Here is a 25,761-nt window from a genome sequence, read left to right on the forward strand (position 1 = left end):
AACTTAACGAAAACACTACAAATTAACACAACACAGGTTTAGAAAAATAGTAAATTTTTATCTAAACAAAACAAGACCAAAATGACAAACATCCACAATAAACAAGTCAAGTTATCAATTAAAAAACAAAGAGAGTCTTCATGTAGTTTTAAACACACACTAACGCTGTTAGCATGAAAATGTGCCTTGGGTGCGTCAAAAATAACCCCGCACGGTAGTGTGCATCAAAAAGGGCTTGCGATGCATCGATTTCACTCACAAGCGAGACCTTGCATTGTTTCTCCTTTCGTTGGGTCCGGGAGCGTCATTTCTTCTCTTCGCAGGAGAGCGATGCGTCCATCCGGTCAGCCTCTCGGGTCCGGGCAGGCCTTGTGTCGTTTTTACAAGCCCAGGGGTGTTTGCATCGGAAATCCAGCCGCACGATGATCCGAAAACCATGTAGCGTGGGTTGCAATCTTGCAAGCCTCCATCAGCGATGCTGCGCGTCGTTTCTCCAGCTCCGTGCGTCGATCTTCCGGTCACGTTGCAGGCGAGCGCTGATTTTCAGCCACGAAGCTGGCGGCGCGTCGGTTTTTCAGCAGCAGATCGGAGTCGCGTTTATCTTTCCCTGCACGGTGTTCTTAGGATGTCAACATCTCCTTTCAAGGTCCCAGGAACTGGATGGGCACCAATTGGCAGAGTAGGAGTCTCTCCAGAGACTCCAGGTGCTGGCAGAGATAAGTCTTTGCGGTCCCTGAGACTTCAAACAACAGGACGCAAGCTCTAAATCAAGCCCTTGGAGATCTTCACAAGATGGAAGGCACACAAAGTCCAGTCTTTGCCCTCTTACTCTGGCAGAAGCAGCAACTGCAGGATAGTTCCACAAAGCAGTCACAGGAAGGGCAGCTTTTCTTCCTCAGCTCTTCAGCTCTTCTCCAGGCAGAGGTTCCTCTTGGTTTCTAGAAGTGTTCTAAAGTCTGTGGTTTTGGGTGCCCTTCTTATACCCATTTTCTCCTTTGAAGTAGGCCTATTTCAAAGCAAAGTCTCTCTTGTTTGTGAAATCCTGCCTTGCCCATGCCATGCCCCAGACACTCACTAGGGGGTTGGAGACTGCATCGTGTGAGGGCAGACACAGCCCTTTCAGGTGTGAGTGACCACTCCTCCCCTCCCTCCTAGCACAGATGGCTCATCAGGAAATGCAGACTACACCCCAGCTCCCTTTGTGTCACTGTCTAGTGAGAGGTACAACCAGTCTAACTCTCAAACTGACCCAGACAGGGAATCCACAAACAGGCAGAGTCACAGACATGGTGTAAGCAAGAAAATGCTCACTTTCTAAAAGTGGCATTTTCAAACACACAATCTTAAAATCAACTTCACTAAAAGATGTATTTTTAAATTGTGAGCTCAAAGACCCAAAACTCCATATGTATATCCACTCCCAAAGGGAATCTACACTTTAATCATATCTAAAGGTAGCCCCCATGCTAACCTATGAAAGGGACAGGCCTTGCAACAGTGAAAAATGAATTTAGCAATATTTCACTGTCAGGACATATAAAACACATTACTATGGCGGTCATTACAACCCTGGCGGTCGGTGTTAAAGCAGAGGTAAGTCTGCCAACAGGCAGGCGGTAAAAGAAATGGAATCGCGACCATGGCGGAAACCGCCAACATAGACAGCCACTTTAACATTCCGACTGCCAAGGCGGTACAAACAAATACTGCAGCGGTAACAGCCAACAGCCTGGTGGAAGACAATGTACTGCCCACAGAATTACAACAGGCCAATCCGCCACCTTTTCCGGGGTGGATTCACCACGAACAAAAACACGACGGAAACAGGACTTGTAAGGGGAAACGCTCACCTCTACACATCCCACCAGGAACCAGGACGCCATGGAGCCCGAACTCCATATACTACCTGCCTTTGTTTTCCTGCTCCTCTACCAGGAGCACGAACGCTGGCGGCGAACACCACAGTGAGTACTGCACCTACGACACAGGGGAGGGGGAGGGAAAAGAAAGTGACACACACATGCAACACGCAACACCCCCACCCCCACCCTCACACACAACAACATACACAATAATACATGCTGCAACATTACATTTACAGCCCTCCCTCCGGAAGAATGCAAAGACAAAAGGAAATGATTGTAACCATTGTCATCAATTCAAATCCTGTACTCAAAAAGGTATATACACTATTTACAAATATATACACCAAGATGTCAAGTCCATGAACTGCACCTATATAGTCCGTGGACCACTGGGCCCAAAATGCATGTGCGAGGCCCACACAATATACCCGATCAAAACGGAGAGAACACTGCTGGGGCATCAGATAGAAATTCAACAGGCACTTCAGGGGGAAGGGAAGGGGGGGTACCCCAGCCGGATGAGTGCACGATGCCCGATCCACGAGGGGCTCCATGCCCATTGATGTATCCTGGGGAGTGCAAAGCCACAGTCTCTCAAGTCTCTCCAGTGGGTGGGTTTCCCACTGCTTTATCCTGGGGAGTGCAAAGCCACAGTCTCACAAGTCTTTTCAGTGGGTGGTTCGCCCACTGCTTTATCCTGGGGAGTGCAAAGCCACAGTCTCACAAGTCTTTTCAGTGGGTGGTTTGCCCACTGCTTTATCCTGGGGAGTGCAAAGCCACAGTCTCTCAAGTGGGTGGTTTGCCCACTGCTTTATCCTGGGGAGTGCAAAGCCACAGTCTCTCAAGTGTCTCAAGTGGGTGGGTTTCCCACTGCTGTATCCTGGGGAGTGTAAAGCCACAGTCTGACAAGTCTTTTCAGTGGGTGGGTTGCCCACTGCTTTATCCTGGGGAGTGCAAAGCCACAGTCTCACAAGTCTTTTCAGTGGATGGTTTGCCCACTGCTTTATCCTGGGGAGTGCAAAGCCACGGTCTCTCAAGTGTATAACAGTCTCCACTGGTTCTGGAGGGGGCATGGTGCCCAGAGTGCTTCATCCTGCCAAGGATTGGGGTAGTGGATGCTTTTCTCCACTGGTTCTGGAGGGGGCATGGTGCCCAGAGTGCTTCATCCTGCTAAGGACTGAGGTAGTGGATGACAGTCTCCACTGGTTCTGGAGGGGGCATGGTGCCCAGAGTGCTTCATCCTGCTAAGGACAGAGGTAGTGGATGACAGTCTCCACTGGTTCTGGAGGGGGCATGGTGCCCAGAGTGCATCATTCACCCCGTGACGGACTCAGTTGTGTCAGTGCCCTTGCCGCTCATGGGCAAGCGGTGCTTGAGATGGCGGGCCCTGTTCAGCGGTGCTTGAGATGGCAGTGCCCTGTTCAGCAGACGCCGGTGCCCTGTGCAGCGGTGCTTGAGACGGCGGTGCCCTGTTTAGCAGTGCTTGATTTGGCGGTGCACTGTGTAGCGGTGCTTGAGACGGCGGTGCCCTGTTCAGCGGTGCTTGAGTTGGCAGTGCCATGTGCAGCGGTGCTTGAGACGGTGGTGCCCTGTTCAGCAGTGCTTGAGTTGGTGGTGCCCTGTGCAGCGGTGCTTGAGATGGAGGTGCCCTGTTCAGCGGTGCTTGAGATGGCGGTCTCCATTGCAGGGTCTCAGCTGCTGGCAGTCCATCATGGCCCAGCGGGGCTTGTGCTGGTGGTCCTTCATGGCCCAGTGTGGCTTTTGCTGGCAGTCCTTTATGGCCCAGCGGGGCTAGTGCTGGCGGTCCTTCATGGCCCAGCGGGGCTTTTGCTGGCGGATGACAGTCTCCACTGGTTCTGGAGGGGGCATGGTGCCCAGAGTGCATTATTCACCCCGTGATGGACTCAGTTGTGTCAGTGCTCTTGCCGCTCATGGGCAAGCGGTGCTTGAGATGTCTGGCCCTGTTCAGCGGTGCTTGAGACGGCGGTGCCCTGTTCAGCAGACTGCGGTGCCCTGTGCAGCAGTGCTTGAGACGGCGGAGCCCTGTTTAGCGGTGCTTGAGTTGGCGGTGCCCTGTGCAGCGGTGCTTGAGACGGCGGTGCCCTCTTCAGCGGTGCTTGAGATGGCGGTGCCCTGTTCAGCGGTGCTTGAGACGGCGGTGCCCTGTTCAGCGGTGCTTGAGTTGGCGGTGCACTGTGCAGCGGTGCTTGAGACGGCGGTGCACTGTTCAGCGGTGCTTGAGTTGGCAGTGCCCTGTACAGCGGTGCTTGAGACGGCGGTGCCCTATTCAGCGGTGCTTGAGTTGGTGGTGCCCTGTGCAGCGGTGCTTGAGACGGCGGTGCCCTATTCAGCGGTGCTTGAGTTGGTGGTGCCCTGTGCAGCGGTGCTTGAGATGGCGGTGCCCTGTTCAGTTGTGCTTGAGATGGCGGTCTCCATTGCAGGGTCTCAGCTGCTGGCAGTCCTTCATGGCCCAGCGGGGCTTGTGCTGGCGGTCCTTCATGGCCCAGCGTGGCTTTTGCTGGCTGTCCTTCATGGCCCAGCGGGGCTAGTGCTGGCGGTCCTTCATGGCCCAGCGGGGCTTTTGCTGGAGGATGACAGTCTCCACTGGTTCTGGAGGGGGCATGGTGCCCAGAGTGCATCATTCACCCCGTGATGGACTCAGTTGTGTCAGTGCTCTTGCCGCTCATGGGCAAGCGGTGCTTGAGATGGCTGGCCCTGTTCAGCGGTGCTTGAGACGGCGGTGCCCTGTTCAGAAGACTGCGGTGCCCTGTGCAGCGGTGCTTGAGACGGCGGTAAACTGTTTAGCGGTGCTTGAGTTGGCGGTGCCCTGTGCAGCGGTGCTTGAGACGGCGGTGCCCTGTTCAGCGGTGCTTGAGATGGTGGTGCCCTGTTCAGCGGTGCTTGAGACGGCGGTGCCCTGTTCAGCGGTGCTTGAGTTGGCGGTGCACTGTGCAGCGGTGCTTGAGATGGCGGTGCACTGTTCAGCGGTGCTTGAGTTGGCGGTGCCCTGTTCAGCGGTGCTTGAGACGGCAGTGCCCTGTTCAGCGGTGCTTGAGATGGCGGTGCCCTGTTGAGCAGTGCTTGAGACGGCGGTGCCCTGTTCAGCGGTGCTTGAGTTGGCAGGGCCAGTCCTTCATGGCCCAGCGTGGCTTTTGCTGCCGGTCCTTCATGGCCCAGCGGCGCTAGTGCTGGCGGTCCTTCATGGCCCAGCATGGCTTTTGCTGGCGGTCCTTCATGGCCCAGAGGGGCTAGTGCTGGCGGTCCTTCATGGCCCAGCGGGGCTTGTGCTGGCGGTCCTTCATGGCCCAGCAGGGCTTTTGCTGGTGGTCCTTCATGGCCCAGCGAGGCTTGTGCTGGGGGTCCTTCATGGACTGGCGGGGCTAGTGCTGGCAGTGGCCTCCTGGGCAGGTGGGCTGGTGCTGGCGGTGGCCTCCTGGGCAGGTGGGCTGGTGCTGGTGGCGGCCTCCTGGGCAGGTGGGCTGGTGCTGGCGGTGGCCTCCTGGGCAGGTGGGCTGGTGCTGGTGGCGGCCTCCTGGGCAAGTGGGCTGGTGCTGGCGGTGGCCTCCTGGGCAGGTGGGCTTGTGCTGTCGGTGGCCTCCTGGGCAGGTGGGCTGGTGCTGGCAGTGGCCTCCAGGGCAGGTGGGCTAGTGCTAGCGGTCCTGTCCTGGGCAGCTGGGCTTGTGCTGGAGGTGGGCTCCTGGGCATTGGGGATGATGCCGGTCTTCTCCGCCGTGCTGCTCTTCCCAGACTTGACGGGTTTCTTGTGGCCCTTCCCCACCTTGGAAGGTGTCACAGCTGACTCCACACTCCCACTGGGACCCCTGGGAGTGGCTTTGGTGGCTGGAGTCTTCCCCCTCTCCCGCCGGGCACTGGCCAACTTCTGATGCTTCACAGGTGGGGAAATGTCTGTGCTGTGGCTCCGTGCCACACTGGCTGCCCTGGCGGGCGGTGCACTCCAGATTCCGGTGACTACAGGCACCACTGGTCCCGGAGATGTTGTAGCTGAGGTGCTAGATCAGGAAATTGGAGAAGGACAGGGTGGGGGAGGTGTGGGAAAGAGGTCAAGGGTGGACAGGAAAAGTTTTTTGGACACACTGGGACGGGTAGCTGGAGGGGGTTTGGGAGTGGAGGAAGACGTTGTGGTTGTAGGAGGTGTACGTTTGGTGACTTTGGGTGAAGGTGCATGCGCTGGAGGCTGTCGTGAGGTGGATGGCTGTTGGGTGGGTGTGTGCCTGCGTTTGTGTATCCGATCATAGAAATAGGAAGAACCTCAAAGTTGGCCAAAGATATGAGATTTTCCATTAAAGTGGTTTGTGATTAGCAAAAAAATGTAAGCGGGACCCTCAGATAGCAGAATAGTTTAACCTTGTATGGGTGATTCAGGCTGGGGCACCAAGAGAAATCATTTTAGTCTGTTTGCAGTGTGATAGCATTCAGAATTGGTTGGAGGTTTGTCTGTGGTTGTGGCCGTAATGAGGTCATCCCCGTACACCATTTACTTATTTGGGTACCATGTTAAAGGCATGCAAACAGGGCTGCTGCGTGCCTGTGATTGTCAAAAATTAATTTAAGCTATATCCGTTGACTATCACTGCATCAAGTAGGTAGTTTCAAATATTCTGGATAATTTTAAGTAGTCGCAGGGCCACCCCTACATACCTCAATACTACCCTGACTAAAGGCTATTTGACACAGTTGAAGGTCTTTTCAGTATCCAGTGCTAACAGTGATAATGGGGTGTAAGTGATTTCTGCCTAATCAATTAGTATGGCTCCAAGATTAGTGTGTGCCATGGTGACCAACATGGAATGAACCCAAGTTCCCATAGTTAAAATAGGTGAGCAATTTTTTAAAATTCAAATTGTTAATGATAATTCTAGAATAGATCATGCAATTGGAACACAACAAACAAATAGGCCAATCCCTCCAGTGGTTTATCTTTTTCGCAAAAGTCCATTATTTGCAATAGTTCCAGGTGTCAGAGTGGGACACATAATTTCTTGAAATTTGAAACCACTGAGTAAAATAAAGGAAGTATAATCTGGAATATTGGTCAATTCCTACTGGTATTGGATCAAGGTTGTTAGCTTTACATACAGGTGCAGTCTTGGTGGTATTGATTACCTCTCCATTGGAGTATCTAAATTCATCCAAACAATACTGACAAGAGTATATACAAAGAAGTTGTATTTTGAAATTTTAACAACAAAGAGACTGTACCTAGCTATTAAAAGCCTATTTTAATGGAATCATCTTTCCCCATGGGAAGGCGCCTTTTTGCCACTCTGACGCCACAACCGTTAATCCAAAAGCAATTCTGCTATTTCTTAATGTCCCATTTTATACTTTCTGTCTCTTGGGACTCCTCTTTTAGAGGAAGGTGTGTTTTTTCAGCTGTGGCAGTGTACACTTTCAGTTATTTGAGTGCCCAAGCACATAAATATTTATTTTATATAAGTAATCCAATCTTCACAGCAACAAAAGTGTTATCTTAAAGACAAAGGTGATCATTACAACCCTGACGGTCAGTGTTAAAGCGGCGGTGAAAAATTTGCAATTACGACTGTGGCGGAAACCGCCAACAAAGACAGCCACTTTAACACTCCGACCGCCATGGCGGTACAAACAAACAGCGTCGCGGTCACCGCAACAGACAGGCGGGAGACAATGTACCACCCACACTATTATGACAGGCGAATCCGCCACCTTTTCCGGGGCCGATTCACTGCAAATAAAAACATGGCGGAAACAGGAATCCCGAAGGGAAAACACTCACCTCTACACACCACACGAGGACGCTATGGACCCGGAACTCCAAATTCTACCTGCAATAGTCTTCCTGCTCTTCTACCAGGAGCACGAACGCCAGCAGCGAAGACCACCGTCAGTACTGCACCTACAACACAGGTGAGGGGGAAGGGAAAAAACAGGGACACACACGTAACACCCCCACCCTCACCCACTAATGCATATCAATACATCACAGTTACACCCCCCCAAAACCCCCGTAAGAATGCAAAGACAATAGAACATTAGTGTAACCATTGTAATATAATAAAAGCAAGTAGGTAGAAATATATATATACACCATGTACATAATATATACCAAGCATAGTAGTCTAGGTAGTGCTCTAAGAAAGTCCGTGGAACACTGGGACCACATGGTATGGGCGAGGCCCACACGAGATCTTGTTCTGGAGGGAGCTTTGTGCCCAGAGTGCTTCCTGCCATGGACTGAGGTAGTGGATGCCTTTCTCCACTGGTTCTGGAGGGGGCTTTGTGCCCAGAGTGCTTCATCCTGCTTGTGGCGGCCTCAGTAGCATTGGAACTTGCGGTGCTCATTGGCCTGCGGTGCTGGTGGGTGGCTCTGTGAGCATGCTGGTGGCGGCTGTGTCCTGTGAAGTAGTGCTGGTGGCGGCGGTGTCCTTGGCATCGGTGCTGGTGACAGCAGGTGTCCTGTGAAGGGGTGCTGGTGGTGGCGGCGTCCTGTGAAGTGGTGCTGCTGGTGGCGGTGTCCTTGGCAGTGGTGCTGGTGGTGGTGTTGCCCTTTACAGCGGTGCTCCTGGTGGCGTGTCCTTGGCAGCGGTGCTGGTGGTGGCAGTGTCCTTGGCAGCAGTGCTGGTGGTGGCGGTGTCCTTGGCGGCGGTGCTGGTGGTGGCGGTGTCCTTGGCAGCGGTGCTGGTGGTGGTGGTGTCCTTGGCAGCGGTGCTGGTGGCAGTCTTATCTGCTGTGCAGGTTTGCGGCGACTTGCCTTTCTTTCTGTGCCCCTTGCCCACCTTGGATGGTGGCGCAGCTGTCTTCCCACTCCCAACTGTACTCCTGGGAGAGCCCTTGGTGGCAGGTGTTTTGCCCTTTTACCTCCGGGCAGTGGCCAACTTCTTATGCTTCTGAGGTGGGGGACTGTCCTTGGTCTGGCTCCTTGGCACACTGGCTGCCCTGCTGCTTGGCGCACTCTAGAAGCCGGTTACTGCTTGCACCACTGTTCCCGCAGATGTGGTGGCTGAGGTGCTGGGTTGGGACCTGGAAAGGCGGGCCCTAGGGGACTGAAGGGTGGGGAAGGTGAGGGGAAGAGGTCAAGGTTGGACAGGAAAAGTTTTTTGGACACACTGGGACGGGTAGATGGAGGGGGTATGGGAGTGGAGGAAGAGGTAGTGGTTGTAGGCTTGCTGACTTTGGGTGAAGGTGCATGGGCTGGAGGCTGTCGTGAGGTGGATGGCTGTTGGGTGGGTGTGTGACTGCGTTTGTGTACCTTGGGAGGTGGGCTCACAGACACACTGGGAGAGGACACAGGGGATGTGTGAATGGTAGTGGGGTGGTGAGTGCACATGAGCGGTGTGTGGTGATTGGTGTGCTGGTGATGGACGTAGTGGCTGAAGATGTAGGGCATGCAGGTGTGAGTGGAGATGAGACAGGGAGAGAGGAGGGAGACGAGGAGGAGGGGGACACAGTGGAGGAAGTGGATGTTGTTATGTGTGCATGTGTATGATGCTTGTGTGAGTGCCCGCGGGATGTGTGGTGCTTATGTTTGCCAGAGCTTCCATTGTGTGTTGAGGCATGTGCATGCTGATCTGAGGGTGTGCTTGGGATATGCTGAGGTACAGGGGTTTGGGTCTGGGTGGAGGAAGTTGGAGGGGGGGGAGGCTGGACACAGGGACAATGGCTGCCATCAGTGCTGAGGCCAGAGTCTGAAAAGCTCGCTGTTGGGCTGCCTGACCATAATGAATGCCCTCCAGGTGTGCATTGGTCTGTTGCAACTGCCTCTCTACACCCTGGATGGCATTCAGAATGGTAGACTGCCCAACAGTGAGGGATCTGAGGAGGTCAATGGCCTCCTCACTGAGGGCAGCAGGGCTGACAGGGGCAGGGGCTGAGGTGCCTGGGGTGAAGGAGATGCCCACCCTCCTGGGTGAGCGGCCACAGGGCACACGCTGAGGGGCTGCTGGGCGGGTGGTGCTGGTGGGGGGGGGGGGGTGGCGGCTGTACCTGTAGACGCGGGGGCACAGAGGGGCCCGCCATCGCAAGGGAGCTCCCATCAGAGCAGGAGTCCGTGTCGCTGTTCTCAGCTCTTGTCCCCGCCGTGGAGCTGCCCTCGCCCTCCGTCCCACTGGTGGCTTCAGACTCCATGGTCTCACCCTGCAGGGCCATGTGGGATGCAGCTCCCTCCTGCTCCGGTGCCACTGCACCTCCGCCTGATGATGCTATTGCACACAAGAACAGGGAGACCGCAAAAAGGGGGGGAAGACAGAATAAAGACATGTTCGGTGCATGCAATACCACTACCGTTGGCGGACACTACAGACACAGAAGCCCTCTGCACTACGCCGTGCACTTTGACTTCCCTAATTAATCACAGGGACATGGGGTACAAGGCCTATGCCCGATTGCTGCAAACATGAAACTCACAGGAGCCTGACTAGGTGTACTTGGCTCTGTACACTGGTGGGGTGGGGTGCCACATGGCCTGCCTTACGAAGGGACCTTGCCTACTAAACTCGCCCTGGCCTAGGGGTACCCACAACCCACCTCCTCTACCCAGACACCTCCAATTCGCACTGAGTCAGCTGAATGAGAGTGTACTCACCCCCTTGTGGCTGCTGTGATGCCCTCAAGCGCCCATCCAACTCCAGATACACAACTGCCAGAATCTGGAATATCAGGGGGGTCATGGTGCGACGGGCACCCCTCCCACATTGGGAGGCCATCCACAGCTGGGCCTCCGCCATCTTCTTGCTCCAGCGGCGAATGTCCTCCCATCTTTTCCAGCAGTGGGTGCTCCGTCTGTGGTGAACACCCAGAGTCCGGACTTCCTTGGCGATAGCACGCCAAATATCCTTCTTCTGGTGGGCGCTGACCTGCAAGAATAGTACAGGGGAAAAGGAGAAGATATAACTGTCCGGACCATCACAGTCATTGGGCCACCTCCCTACCCTTGCCATGACGCACATCCACTCACCGTCGTTTCATGCACGCTTCTTTCTCCCCCCCACCCTTTCTTCCATCCACAACACTCCACACAGGCATTGCTCATACAGCATGCTCACAGTGAACTCACCTGTTTGTCTGGAAGACCGTAGAGTAGCGTGTACTGGGGAAGGACCCCATCCACTACTTTCTCCAACTCCTCCATGCTGAGGGCAGGGGCCCTTTCCCCTGACACATGAGCCATTGTCTCTTCCAGACTGAGGTCACAGCAGCCCTTGCAGAGTAGGTCCTCTCCTGTCGAAGATCAGGTATCAAGTGAGTGAACAGATAGAAAATGGCGGTCACGTCCGCGGCAGTGCGTACCGTCACCGCCGGCGTCCTTTGTCATTGGCTCCTGGGACCCATAGGGTCCAATGTTAACCAATGCAGGATTGCGCCGTGGTCTTCGACCGCCTACCCCGACGGTGTACAACGCCAGCGCAGTTACCTCATATCCCCTTGTACCACATTACAGGTCAGGCAGCTGCCATTTCAGGGGGCCAAATGGCAATATTTTTAAATGCGTCACAAATATCTAGGCCTTGCATACACACTAAGACAGGCACGTAGCGGAGTCAAAAATTTGTGGAATGAAGTTGTGTTTTCGTACCTCAGTGTTGGCTGACTCTCTGCTCACTGTTCTCCTCCATAGGGCACGTCCGCTGGGGCAGGTGAGGAGATGGCGGCATCCTCCAGTGTACCGACCGCTGGTGGACCTGTCGACAATGGAAGAGCGACAAATAATTGTCACCTATAGACTGAACTGTGTGCCCAGTTGGAGCCAGACCTGATGTCAGCTATCCGCCATCCCACAGGTATCCCCCCCTCTAGTGCAGGTGCTGTCAGTACTCCATTTCCTGGCAACTGGGTCTTTTCAGACGACAGTGGCCATAGCATCAGGGATGTCCCAGCCTATGTTTTCCAACATATTGTCCAGAGTGTTGTCTGCCCTTCTGAAACACATGCGGAGCTACATCGTTTTTCCTCAGGTGGATGATTTGCCTACAGTGAAAGGTGATTTCTATGCCCTGGGACACATCCCCAACATCATAGGTGCCATTGATAGGACCCATGTGGCCTTGGTCCCTTCCCACAGCAGTGAACAGGTGTACAGAAACCGGAAGAGTCATCATTTCATGATTGTACAGATGGTATGCTTGGCAGACCAGTACATCTCCCATGTGAATGCCATGTTCCCTGGCTCAGTGCATGACACCTACATCCTGCGGAATAGCAGCATCCCTTATGTGATGGGTCAACTCCAGAGGCACCATGTGTGGCTATTAGGTGAGTACCTGGAATCAAGTCAGTGGGAATGGTTTTCTGGGTCTGGGGATATCCCTCCAGGTTAGTGTGTGTCTAAGAGTTGTCCCTCACCATTTGCAGGTGACTCTGGTTACCCCAACCTGTCATGGCTACTGACCCCAGTGAGGAATCCCAGGTCAAGGGCAGAGGAACGCTACAATGAGGCCCATGCGCGAACTTGGAGGGTGATCGAGCGGACCTTCGGCCTCCTGAAGGCCAGGTTCAGGTGCCTCCATATGACAGGTGGATCCCTATCCTACTCACCAAAGAAGGTGTTCCAGATCATCGTGGCCTGCTGTATGCTTCACAACTTGGCTTTGTGATGACAGGTGCCTTTTCTGCAGGAGGATGGTCCAGATGGCGGTGTTGTTGCAGCTGTGGAGCCAGTGGACAGTAAAGACGAGGAAGCAGAAGAAGAAGACATGGACAACAGGGACTCAGTGATCCAGCAATATTTCCAGTGAAACACAGGTAAGAATACAAACCTGCCTACTACATGTACTTAAACACTACTACCTCTCTACTGTCTGTCGTTTTCACCCAGTGTATGGTCACTGAGTTGTCACTTTCCTTACAATTTCACAGATGTGGGTCCCACTGTGTGACATCTGCTTAGATTCCTCATGGACTAGAGCTGTGCGACATAGGTATGTTGACATTACGATTGAAAGAGCATTTTGTCACTGTAATTGCTAATACACTATTTCGAAATCACAGACAGACTCCAGATAGTTTTGTGCTTTAAGTGTGTTTATTTAAGTGCTCAATATTGGAGGGGTTAGTGAAATGGTGAGGGGTGATGGCGGAGGAATGTCCATGGCAGAGTCCAGTCTATTAGTCTCACAGGTGCATAGCCCATATGGGCATAGGAAGTGGAGCTGGGGCAGTTTAAGTATGGACAGGGTGACAAAGTGGGACAGTAGGATGACAATCAGGGTGGTCTCATTATTTGGCGGGGGTCTTGGCATCGTGCTCTGTCTTTGTCCTGGATCTCATGGACCGTTTGCGGGGTGGTTCTCCCTCTACAGGGGGTGGGGTGCTGGTGTGGTGGTCCTGTGGCGGGGCGTCCTGTCCACTAGCTCCAGCGGAGTTGTTGGGCAGTTCATCGCCCATGCTAGTGTCAGGGGCCCCTTGTAGTTCCACAGTGTCCCTCCTGGTGTTGAGTACTTCCTTCAGCACCCCTATGATGGTGCCCATGGTGGAGCTGATGGTTCTGAGCTCCTCACTGAAGCCCATATACTGTTCCTCCTGCAGACGCTGGGTCTCCTGAAACTTGGCCAGTACCGTTGCCATTGTCTCCTAGGAGTGGTGGTAGGCTCCCATGATGGAGGAGAGGGCCTCGTGGAGAGTGGGTTCCCTTGGCCTGTCCGCCCCCTGTCGCATAGCAGCCCTCCCAGTTCCCCTGTGCTCCTGGGCCTCCGTCCCCTGGACCGTGTGCCCACTGCCACTGCCCCCAGGTCCCTGTTGTTGTTGGGGTGGTGGGTTATCCTGGGTTCCCTGTAGTGGTGGACACACAGCTGATTGACGTGTCCTGGGGACAGAGGTATGCGCCCGCTGTGTGGTGTGCTGGTGTTTCCAGAGGGGGGAAGGTCTGTGGTGGCCTGTGACTGGGTGAGGGGAACCGACTGTCCTGAGGTCCCCGATGGGCCGGGCTGGTCGTCTAGATCCAGTTGGACAGAGGTGCTGTCATCACTGTGGGCCTCTTCTGTTGGTGGTGTGGACATGTGTGGACCCTCCTGTCCGGTGACGTTGAGTAGGGGTCCTGCAGGGGTATAAAAGGATGGTTATTACATCTGTGTGTGTCATGGTGTGCAATGGCTGGGTGACCGTGTATCCCAGTGCTTGCATTCCTGTGTGGGACTTTGTGTGATGATGGTTTAGGGGGTTGTATGGGTATGTGCAGTGGGCATGCTTCAGTGATGGGTGTCCATGCTTTGTTGTTACATGCGGGGCTTGGTGTTGGGATGGGTGGTTTGTGATGTTGGGACATATGTGAGGAGTTGGGGTGCTGGGGGTGAGGGTGAGGGTGGGGGTATGTGCTGGCATGCAGGTAGGGTGGGGGATGTAATAATTAAGATCTGTCTTACCAGAGTCCATTCCTCCACCTACTCCTGCAAGGCCCTCAGGATGCAGAATCGCCAAGACCTGCTCCTCCCATGTTGTTAGTTGTGGGGGAGGAGGTGGGGGTCCGCAGCCAGTCCGCTGAACCACCTGGTGGTGTCTTGATACCACGGAACGCACCTTCCCCCGTAGGTCATTCCACCTCTTCCTGATGTCCTCCCGATTTCTTGGGTGCTGTCCCACTGCGTTGACCCTGTCCACTATTCTTCGCCATAGCTCCATCTTCCTTGCTATTGAGGTTTGCTGCACCTGTGATCCGAATAGCTGTGGCTCTACCCAGACGATTTCCTCCACCATGACCCTGAGCTCCTCCTCCGAGAACCTGGGGTGCCTTTGCCGTGCCATGGGGTGATGTAGGTGATGTGTGGGGTGGAGTGTGTGGTGATAAGTGTGCTGATATGTAGTGGTGTGTTGTGTGAGGTGCGTGGAAGTTCTGTGTGTGATGGTGTTGTGTGCTTGTGGATGCTGTTGTTCTTGCTGGTGCTGTCTCTCTCTGGCCTTCTCTCCCAATTGTGGTCGTAGGGGTTTTTGGGTGATGTGGGTGTGTTTTTTATATTGTAATGGGTGTGTGGGAGTGGTGTGTGTATGTGTATCAGGTGTGTGTATTTGGAATTGTCCAAATTGGCTGTGTTTTGTAGGTGTGTGTGTATTTTGAGCGCGGCGGTGTGTACCGCCAATGGAATACCGCGGTTGAAACACCACCGCGTGGATTCGCGTGTCGTGATAGTGTGGGCGTTTTTCTGTTGGTGTGACGATGGAGGTTTTGTTTTCGCCAGTTCATCACTGACATTTGGTGTGGCGGACTTTTGTGGGTGTCTGAATTTTGGCGGATTCCGAAATATGGGTCATAATAGCTGTGGCGGGATTCCGGGGCCGCGGCGTTTTGTTGGCGGTCTTCTGCGCGGCGGTAAGCGACTTTTACCGCCAATGTTGTAATGAGGGCCCAAGTGTTCACTTAAGTTGCTTAGTTGTCCATTTTTGCCTATCACACCTACATGCCTTTTAGTAATTATTTTCCTCTGTGCCAATTAACGCTCCCCTAGTGACTCTGAGAATGTGCATTCCTACACCCACAGGTCACCCACTGGGCTTTTCCCAATGACCTGCCAGCCACACAGGCTCACCAGCTCCCTGCCTTCTGCCAATATATCTTGACTCTACTAATGATCTATCCGCAGAAGCGTCCCCACATGCTTACCCTGGTCTACTTTCTCAAGATATTATGCCCCTAGTCTTGCCCTTCCTTCACTCTGACGGTATTTTGTTTGCCCACTAATATGTCAATTAAATCCCATCTTTTCTAAAAAAAGAAAAAGAAAAGAAAAAAATCCCCTCAGATCAGGGAAAGGTTTGTGGACAATGTGGAATCAATAATGTCAAATGGGAGTAGTGTCTGGTGGTTAGTAGTGACATTGGTGACATTGATCCAAATACACAGATAACATTGCATCACAGATCAAGAGTATATATAGATGTGAATCCAGATGTAGATATAAATGTGAATCCAGTTCCAAGATATATATTGATGTGTCAGACAGTGAAGGATTAGCTTTGAGTCATTGGATTCTCCCCATTTAGATGTATTCCAATCTAGTGGAGAGCTCAGTGTGCATCGGACGAATGCTATATCTATATTTGACTGAAGACTGTAATGTAAAACTCCCTAAAAATATTGGGGTATTAAGTACATTATCTTGCCTGATTTAGAGCTGACTTCAACCCGCTTGATATGGAACTAATTGCATTCATTCCCTCCTTAATATGGTTAATGCCTTGGTTATTGTCGATTTCCATTTTGGAGAAATACCAACATGTAGTAGAAGAAGGAGCCATTCTATCATCGATTATGTCTTCATTACAAGTAATCTGGAGGACTTATTATCCCATGGCATGGTAGTACTCTCCAGTTATAGTGATCACAACTCTGTTGAAGTAAAACTGTTGGCCCAATCCAAGGAAAGGTTTAGGAGGGCTATTGAGGCCTGTAATGTGCATTCAACCACTGATAATTTGAGCTTGATGTGGCAGCTGGAAGACCCTACCCATTTCCTTTCCACTTTATTAAGGGCCAATTGGGATTTAGTGTTGCTCTGACTATCCGAAACGGCCCAAAGTATGGAGTTGGCGGTTGCTTTTATTGATCTTTCTCATTGAGCTCGAAATGGTCTTTTGAAACGTATCTGACCCACTCTGGTTACTCCAAGGTGGGTCAATTCTGACTGTTCTATAGCAAATAGGGCACTTAGATCAGCACTGCCAAGTAAACCCGGAGATCCAGCCCTGGTTGCTTCCCTGCTCAAGTAGTACAAACAAATTGCGAAATGACGCCAGGAGCTAGTTGCTTCTCAATGGGATGTTTTAATTTGGGCTTCCAAATTTGGCCACAGTAATTATTTTTGGGCAACTGTCTAAATTGAAGCGTAATCATAGGCCTCCTAGCTCTGCTACCTGTGACATTTACAGCAGTGTATGGGAGGAGCACTTTGGTAAAATCTATGCTGCCTTCCCAGTTCCTGACACATTTAAATTAGATCAGTTGTTAGCATCTTGCTTCCTAACTACCCCAATAGAGGTTAAGGAAGCCATTTTTGATAGTTGTGGTGGTAAGGCTCCACATCCAGTTGGGGTCCCTAATGATGTGATAAAAGATATTGTGACCTTTTGGGCTCGCCTCCTTATGAATGTTTTTAATAGCCTGGCCCACGCTCCCTTACCTAGTTTGTGGAGCTTTTCAACAATTACACCTATTTTTTAAAAAGGAGATCGAGCTTCACCAGGATGCTACCACCGATATCTTCTAGTGAGTCTACTGTTAAGATATTTGGAATAATCTATAATACTATAAAAGAGTGGGTGGCTGACAAATCAGATTTGCATTGTCAATACAGGTTTAGGCATAAGGTAGGAACCATCAAACAGTGCCTTAGCCTTAATTTGAGTTTCGGGAAATACACAGTGGCTAAAAAAGTGCATTTTTACTTAGATTTTATGGAACTATCCTCAATGTTTGACTATGTGGATCAAGCCAAACTATGGAGTATGCTAATTACACAAGGTTTAGACCCAGTTCTGGTCCATTTTATGGCCCGATAGCATCAGTACATGAAGGCCAGACTGCGTATCAGTACACAGGGGGAGGTGTTGGGCGACATAGATGTTAAACAGGGAGTGAGACAGGGATGTATCTTGGTCCCTCTGCTATTTATATCATATATTAATGATTTATACTGGGCACTAGTACAAGTCACTTCAGATGTTCCAGTTATTAATGGTAACCCACTCTTCCCTTATTATTCTACGCGGATGACACCGTGATCATGGCACGTATGCCCAGAGTGCTGCATCTCCTCAATAATGCATTTACAGGCTTTATGCTGTCATTAGATCTACATACAATTTTTTTCAAATCCCATATTCTGTTTTGTGGCCCAAAGTGTAGATGTCTTCCAACTATGGTGATGGGCAACACTTCCTTAAGCAGTGTTAACACTTTTCCATATTGGGTACCTATTTCTCTGCCCAGGTCTTATAATCTTGCTGATCGCGTCACTAAATTTTCCAAGGCTGAAGGATCCCTCTGCAGTCTCCCTCAACGTATGGGGAACCGCCTTATTCCCCTATTGGAAATTTATAGATCTCAATAAATTCCAATAGCCATGTTCATTTTATTGGTCATAAGGAACTCAGGCTCCCTTTCATTGAAGATCTGATCAAGGTTCATCCCACATTGCCTTTCTTTAGACAAAGGCCTACAGATTCCATGGATTGCTCACATGATGCCTGTGTTCAGTGAAATTGGGATGAAACGGCTCTTTACCAACCCTGTAACGTGTTAACATTTGTAGGAAGTGTGTGGCTAATGCTTTTGATAAACTCATGGATACTCAGTGGGAAAAATCACTGGTGGATCAGGTAACTGTTAAGTATCTTGACCTGTGCACATCCGATTGTACCACCCAATATATGTGGAGCATTCAAAGCCATTGCGAGCGCTCTTTATTGTTTTGATTCAGGTCTGACACAGTCAAGTACTTGCTTTGTTTTTCCTTGGGTGATCTGCATAATCCCGAAGCTGTCCCTTACCCTTGCCACAAAATATCTGCCCAATTTATGATGCATTTTACGTTCTTTTGCACATTTTATGCACGATACAGGAATTTGTCTACTACCCTTTTTAAAGTATTGTCCCAATTTTGGTCAACACTGACCTGCTTTTAGGTTTTTACTACTTTTACTTAAAAAGGATTTTTTTTTTACATATGGGGTCTTTTTTAAAACTTTCTGCGAGGACACACAAGTCTATGCTGCTATAAATTTCATTATGCTGCTGCAAGTTTTTAATGCATATTACAGTTTGTATGTAGGGCACTGTTATCATGCCTGTATGTATTCAATCATGGTGTTCTTTAAGAATTGCTCATTTATCTGTATAATGTATTTGCTTTAATGGATACCTATTTGCTTCTGAATACAGATGTTATTGATTGATTGAGTCACTGCATTTATTTGAAGCAATGCTTCAAGCTCAGGTAGTAATGTAGATAGCCAGGTGAGAGAGAATATTTTGTATCTAGTGTAGTTGAGCTGAATTCACAATTGGGAGTAATGGTTCAATGTATTCTGCTTTTGAAAAGGTCGCTTTTGTTTTCTGCCGCAATGTGGTGGTATTTGTATATACCTAATTGAACATTATGATAATGTTCAGGGGTTCTTTGTTGGTATGAATCGAACAGCAACAGTGGATGTACAGCTGCACAATAGTACAATCTTGTTTTGGTGAAAGTGGGTTTGTGACACACTTTGATTCCTATTCAGAAGTGGGGACTCACATGGGGCATGGGGTTAGTCCCATTTGGATCACTTAGTGCTAACAAGCTAGGATGTAAACTTTTAAAGGGTTTTGATTGAGGTCTGCTCTTTAAATCCATTCATAAATAAAAAGCCCAGCCTGCTCTTTAAGGACCGACCTGGCAGTGGTGTGAGGAGTGGAATCAGCGCTCATGTGACAGTGATGGCTGCTGCCAGATTGAGTTGGAGCTCAGCGCTTTTGCTACCTTAGCTTCAAAGTTTTGAGAAAGTCATGAAGCTGGATTATTAAGATTGTAGGTTCTAAGATGAATCAGCCGTCTTTCTGCAGTATTCTGTATCTCTTGGAGTCCATGCACGAGGTAATCAGATTCCATCAATAAAACCTCTTGGCATAATCAAGCATGGATTACACAAATGGAGTTACATTTACAATTACAATTCACAATAGGTAGGGTCCAGGGCATAAAAGTTGTCAAAGGTGTATTTCTCAGGATTTGGTGCCATCACCACAGTTTTTGTAGATAAGTCGAAATGAATGAATTACATTTGGTCATAAGATGCTGTAGCAGAGTTTTGGGGAACATATTGGCGTATGTGTAATGGTGAAAATTAGTATAATAAGAGACAGGCAGTCTGAACTCAATTCTAAACTTATTTGTGAATCATGAATCAGGTCAAATTTTGACAGGATCCACATTTTCAAGAAGTAATTAGCCCACCAGTGAAGATCCAACTGTAATTGTTGATCGCTAAAGGACTCTTCAACTTATAAGTGTAGGGGGCATAAGAATACAGTTCATACAATAGGAAGAACACTGACTTGGAGTTTGGAATAGAGGGTACTGCAACCGAGAACCCTCTAGACCAAACCCTCACTCCACCCACCTGATTTTCAGGTGGATGGGCCTTCAATACGATACCACCATAGCCTGCTCTTGCTCCATCGCCGACCTACTTCTCTGACGGCCCATTAGAGTACAGGCAATCAAAGATTTAAACATACAGCAGTCACCCTATTGAATAGTGTTAAATGTTGTGTGCTGTTGATCAGAATAGTAAACAAATGATGAACCCCCTGCCACCCCCACACACACCCATGGTGTCTGGGGGCGATAGTTTTACATTTTTCAAAATACTGAAGCATTGGAAATATGATTTTCATAAAGTATAAAACTCTGTTAAAAGTTTGATGGGCAGTGTCAGGAATAAGGCTGTGTGCGGTCCGGGTCCCACTCGAAACTACGCTGCGCGGATTTGCAGCACTTTATGTGCACCACTGGTCATCCCCACTTGTTCCAAGAATGGCCATCAGCGTCGTCTGCCCTGTGGTAAAGCTCATGTAGCTGCAGGTTCAGGGCATTGGTGGACAACATGCAATCATCAGTGCTATCCTATGAAGGGACTACAATTCCCATGTTTTTAGAGGCAGCAGCCATCTTGGGGTGTGGCAGGCCTATAAAGCCCAGCCACACCCACGCACGTTGCTCACTATTTTGAAGACTTCCATGCAGTCAGACCTCGTGGGGGTTTCCTCTGAAGAAAAACAGAATTCCTTGAGAGCAGATTGGCAGAAACTCGGAGGACCCTTGTTTCCATAGTGAATTCAGATACGAGTAGGTCATACTCGTGGCGGTAAGGTCTTGATGAGCCCAACCTAGAAGCGAATTGTTAAAGCGCCCCCTTAGCATAATGAGCAAAGCGTTTCAGGCCATATTGATAAAGCGCCCGGGCCTCACCATTCAAGCGCTTCAGTTCACAGGAATAACGCACATTTGCTCAGCGCTTCAGTTCACAGGAATAAAGCGCATTTGCCCAGCGCTTCAGTTCACAGGAGTAAATCACACTTAAAACAACGTTTAAAGCACTTCAATTCACAGGAAGTAAAGCACCCTTGACACAATATACAAATTGCTTCAGTTCAAAGGAGTAAAGCGCACTTGACACAATATTCAAAGCGCTTCAGTTCACAGGAGTAAAGCGCACTTGGCACAATATTTAAAGCGCTTCAGTTCAAAGGAGTAAAGCACCCTTGGCACAGTAATCAAGGCGCTTCAGTTTACATGAGTAAAACTTTAAGGCCTAGGTGGCAAATGTGAAAACGATTCAAAGATAAGCAAATCATAATTTCATTGTTTTTGGAAGCATAAGATGTGATATACATATCTAAGTCTTTGATAATATGTGAGATACATATCTAAGTCTTTGATGATATGTGAGATGCATTTAAGCCTTTGATGATATTTGAGATACATGTTTAAGTCTTTGCAAATTTCTTGGCTGAGACCAAACGTTTTATGTTTATGAATGCATAGTAGTTGCATGATTGATGTTCAGAGTATGTTAATGATCCAAGGCTTTTGCCTTCTCAAGGTTTTGAGTTCTCAGTTCGTGCTTGTTCCATGATTCAGAGAAGGGCCACGCCCAGTTTGGTCTAAGACTCATGGCATTCTGAGTTATCATGATTTTAACAATTGTTCTTGTTCCATGATTCAGAGAAGGGCCACGCCCAGTTTTGTCTGAGGCTCATGGCATTCTCAAGTATCATGATTTTACCCATTGTTCTTGTTCCATGATTCAGAGAAGGGCCACGCCCAGTTTTTTGTCTAAGGCTCATGCCATCCTGAGGTATCATGATTTTACTAATTGTTCTTGTTCCATGATTCAGAGAAGGGTCACGCTCACTTTTGTCTAAGGCTCATGGCATTCTGAAGTTTCATGATTTTACCCTTTGTTCTTGTTCTATGATTCAGAGAAGGGCCACACCCAGTTTTTGTCTAAAGCTCATGCCATCCTGATGTATCATGATTTTACTAATTGTTCTTGTTTCATGATTTACAGAAGGAAGACTCCCTATTCCATAAGGGTCTCAACATTTGCATTCCTGGAGACGCCTTTGTCTATTCCATAAGGGTCTCAACACGTGCATTCACGGAGACGCCTTTGTCTACTCCATAAGGGTCTCAATACTTGCATTCATGGTACAGCCTTTGTCTATTTCATAAAGGTCTCAACACTTACATTCACGGAGACGCCTTTGTCTATTTCATAAGGGTCTCAACACTTATATTCACGGAGACGCCTTCGCCCATTCCATAAGGGTCTTAACACTTGCATTCATGGAGACGCCTATGTCTATTCCATAAGGGTCCCAACACTTGCATTCATGGAGACGCCTTATTCTAAGTGTATAATTGCATGTTGATGTTGTTGTGAACAAGTACAGTATATAAATACATGCTTAACCATTTTCCTTTTCAGATCTCTCTTCCTGCAGTTCCCTATCTTAATTTCCCTCCCCCCGCTTGGCTTCATCAATACTCAGTGTTATAATAACTTTCTGAGTTGGTGATGCCGGGAGGTGGGCCATTTGTTCAATGGCGTGCAGATCCCGAGGAAAAGGCACCGTGACAGGCAGCTGTCATTTTTGATGGAGCTGTCTATCAAACATTGACAGGAACTGCTGTGACAGCTCTAAATTTAGCTGGTGGAGGACCTTAGGTATGGTGTGTTAGACTTGGCATCCTTGGCGTGGTCTCCCCTAACTTTTTGCCTCTGTTTCCCAGGTTGTTGATGTATGCTGGACTCTTTTTTTGCTGTTTTTGTCACCCTGGGCACTTTACCACTGTGTTCCTATGTAAAATATATGTGTAATTGACTTTCCATGATTGGCATATTTGATTTACTAGTAAGTCCCTAGTACAGTGCACTAGAAGTGCCTAGGGCCTGTAAATAAAATGCTACTAGTGGGTCTTCAGCACTGGTTCTGCCCCCCCAGATTAGTAGCCCTGTAAACATGGCTAAGACCTGCCACTGCATTGTCTGTGTGTGCAGTTTTCAACTGCCAATTCGACTTGGCAAGTGTACCCTCTTGCCAGGCCTAAACCTTCCATTTTTATACATATAAGGCACCCATAAGGTAGGCCCTAGGTAGCCCCATGGGCGGGGTGCAGTATATGTTAAAGGTCGGACATGTACTTATGTGTTTTACATGTCCTGACATTTAAATACTACCAACTACTCTCTCATAGGTTAACATGGGGGCTGCCTTTAGATGGTATTAAAGTGCAGATTCCCTTTGGGAGCAGATAGAAATATGGAGTTTAGGGTCTCTGAGCTCGCAATTTAAAAATACATCTTTTAGTGAAGTTGGTTTTTAGATTGTGAGTTTGAAAATGCCACTTTTAGAAAGTAGGTATTTTCTTGCTTAAACCATTCTGTGACTCTGCCTGTTTGTGGATTCCCTGTCTGCGTCAGTTTGACAGTTGGGCTGGTTGTACCTCTCTCTTGACAGTGACACAAAGGAAGCTGGGGTGTAGCTTGCATATCCTGATAGCCATCTGTGCTGGGAGGGAGGGGAGGAGTGGTCACTTACACCTGAAAGGGCTGTGCCAGCCCTCACACACTGAATTCTCCAACCCCCTGGTGTGTCTGGGGCCTGGCCTAGGAAAGGCAGGATCTTACACACAAGAGAGACTTTCCTTTGAAGTAGGCCTACTTCAAAGGCAGAAAGGAGTATAAGAAGAGGACCCAAAACCCCTGAAAATCAGATCACTTCTGCACTCAAGAGGAACCTCTGCCAAGGAGAAGAGCTGAAGAGCTGAGGAGAAGTGCTGCCCTGCCTTGTGACTGTGCTTTGTGCAGCTTCTGCCTGCGAAAATAGACAAAGACTGGCCTTTGTTGTGCATTCCTGCATGTGAAGAATCTTCAAGGGCTTGAACTGATCTTCCTCCTGTTGTTGAAGTCTCAGTGCCATCAAAGACTTCCCCTGCCAGCACCTAAACTCTCTGCTGAGACTTCTGCCCTGCCAAGTGGTGCCATATCCAGTTCCTAGGCCCTTGAAAGGTGAAGCTGGCAGACAAAGATTGAAAATGCACACACAGACCGCTGTGCAGGGACATTTTCAACGCAACTTCCGTAACGCAGCTGATTAACGACACAGTGCTGGCTTCACGGCTGAAATCAATGCTCCACCTGTATCACGGCTGGAAGATCGATGCAGTGCGGCTGGAGAAACTACGTGCAACACCTGCTAACGCAGCGCGGTTTTGTGATACAGTGCGACCAAATTCTCAATTCAACACCGCTGGGCATAGAAAAACAACCCAAAGCCTGCCCGGAGCTGAGGTGCCTGTCCGGATCGACACATCGCTCTCTTGCGGGAGAGAAGAAACGACGCGCGCTGACCTGACCAGAGGAGGAACGATGCACAGTCTTCAACGCATCGCTGGCCTTTTTCGACGCACACTTGCCCGTGCAGCTTTATTTTGAGGCTACCCAGGTTTAGAGTGCTAACCGCGTTCTCACTGTTTTCTAAGGATTAAGAATCTTATTCTTGCAAAATTCATAACTTGGCTTGTGTATGTTGGATTTTTGTAGTTTTGGCCTTTTTTTGTTTAGATACATAGGGGGTCATTTTGACCCCGGCGGGCGGCGGTCGCCGCCCTCCTGGAGGGAACCGCCATATGGCCGCTAGACCGCGGAGGCCATTCTGGCTTTCCCGCTGGGCTGGCGGGCGACCGCCAGAAGGCCGCCCGCCAGCCCAGCGGGAAACCCCTCCCCACGAGGAAGCCGGCTCCCAATGGAGCCGGCGGAGTGGGCATGTGCGACGGGTGCAGTTTGCACCCGTCGCGTATTTCAGTGTCTGCTAGGCAGACACTGAAATACACAGTGGGGCCCTCTTACGGGGGCCCCTGCCGTGCCCATGCCATTGGCATGGGCACGGCAGGGGCCCCCAGGGGCCCCGCGGCACCCCCTACCGCCATCCTGTTCCTGGCGGGCGAACCGCCAGGAACAGGATGGCGGTAGGGGTTGTCAGAATCCCCCATGGCGGCGCAGCAAGCTGCGCCGCCATGGGGGATTCCAAGGGCAGCGGTAAACCGGCGGGAGACCGCCGGTTTACCCTTTCTGGCCGCGGCAGAACCGCCGCGGTCAGAATGCCCTTCGGAGCACCGCCGGTCTGTCGGCGGTGCTCCCGTGGCCGGTGACCCTGGCGGTCACCGGCCGCCAGGGTCAGAATGACCCCTATATTCCCTAATTTTTTCTACACTTGTGTTGTGTCATTTTGTGGTGTTTTCTCTGAGTTACTGTGTGTGTGTTGGTACAAATACTTTATACATTGCTTCTGAAGGTAAGCCTGCCTGCTCATGCCAAGCTACTGGGGGGGTGAGCAGGGGTTAACCAAGGGTGATTCTCGTTTACCCTGACTAGAGTGAGGGTCCTTACTTGGACAGAGGGTAACCTGACTGCCAACCAAAGACCCCATTTCTAACACAGTGGTAGTAAAATCATCTCCTATACTGACTGACTTGTGTTTCCCACCAATTTCTAGGTCAGGACCTCAAGCTAATGTCCACTTCGTAGGAACATGTAAGGAATCCCACATAGTCCTCAGGTGACCTCAGAATTAATTTCAGAGTGTCACAGCTAAAGACAGTTCTGAAAATGTTAGAAAAAGTGAGCAGAGCTACACATTTTTATTAGTGAGAGTGACAGATCATCATTTTGGTCATGGTTTATGTCAGACAAATTATTTAAGATTGGTTACCTGGTAACCAGACATTGCAATTTTGACACAAGTAACAAGAAACAATACTTGTCCATGACCAATGACCATATCCCACTAATTTTGATCACTATATATCATCACTTTGTGCTCTGGTAAAGAGCCTTTGCACTAATGTAGCTATGCTGAATTATAGCT

The 25,761-nt window shown here is 49.9% G+C and overlaps 1 protein-coding gene across 1 annotated transcript in view; it reads left to right on the forward strand.

Moving 5' to 3' along the window:
- The window catches only part of LOC138247157 (DBH-like monooxygenase protein 2), a 72,752-nt gene that overhangs the window by 19,984 nt on the left and 27,007 nt on the right, over positions 1-25,761 (forward strand). The window lies entirely within an intron of this gene.

This window comes from Pleurodeles waltl, chromosome 7, assembly GCF_031143425.1.
Source record: "Pleurodeles waltl isolate 20211129_DDA chromosome 7, aPleWal1.hap1.20221129, whole genome shotgun sequence".
Taxonomy (NCBI): domain Eukaryota; kingdom Metazoa; phylum Chordata; class Amphibia; order Caudata; family Salamandridae; genus Pleurodeles; species Pleurodeles waltl.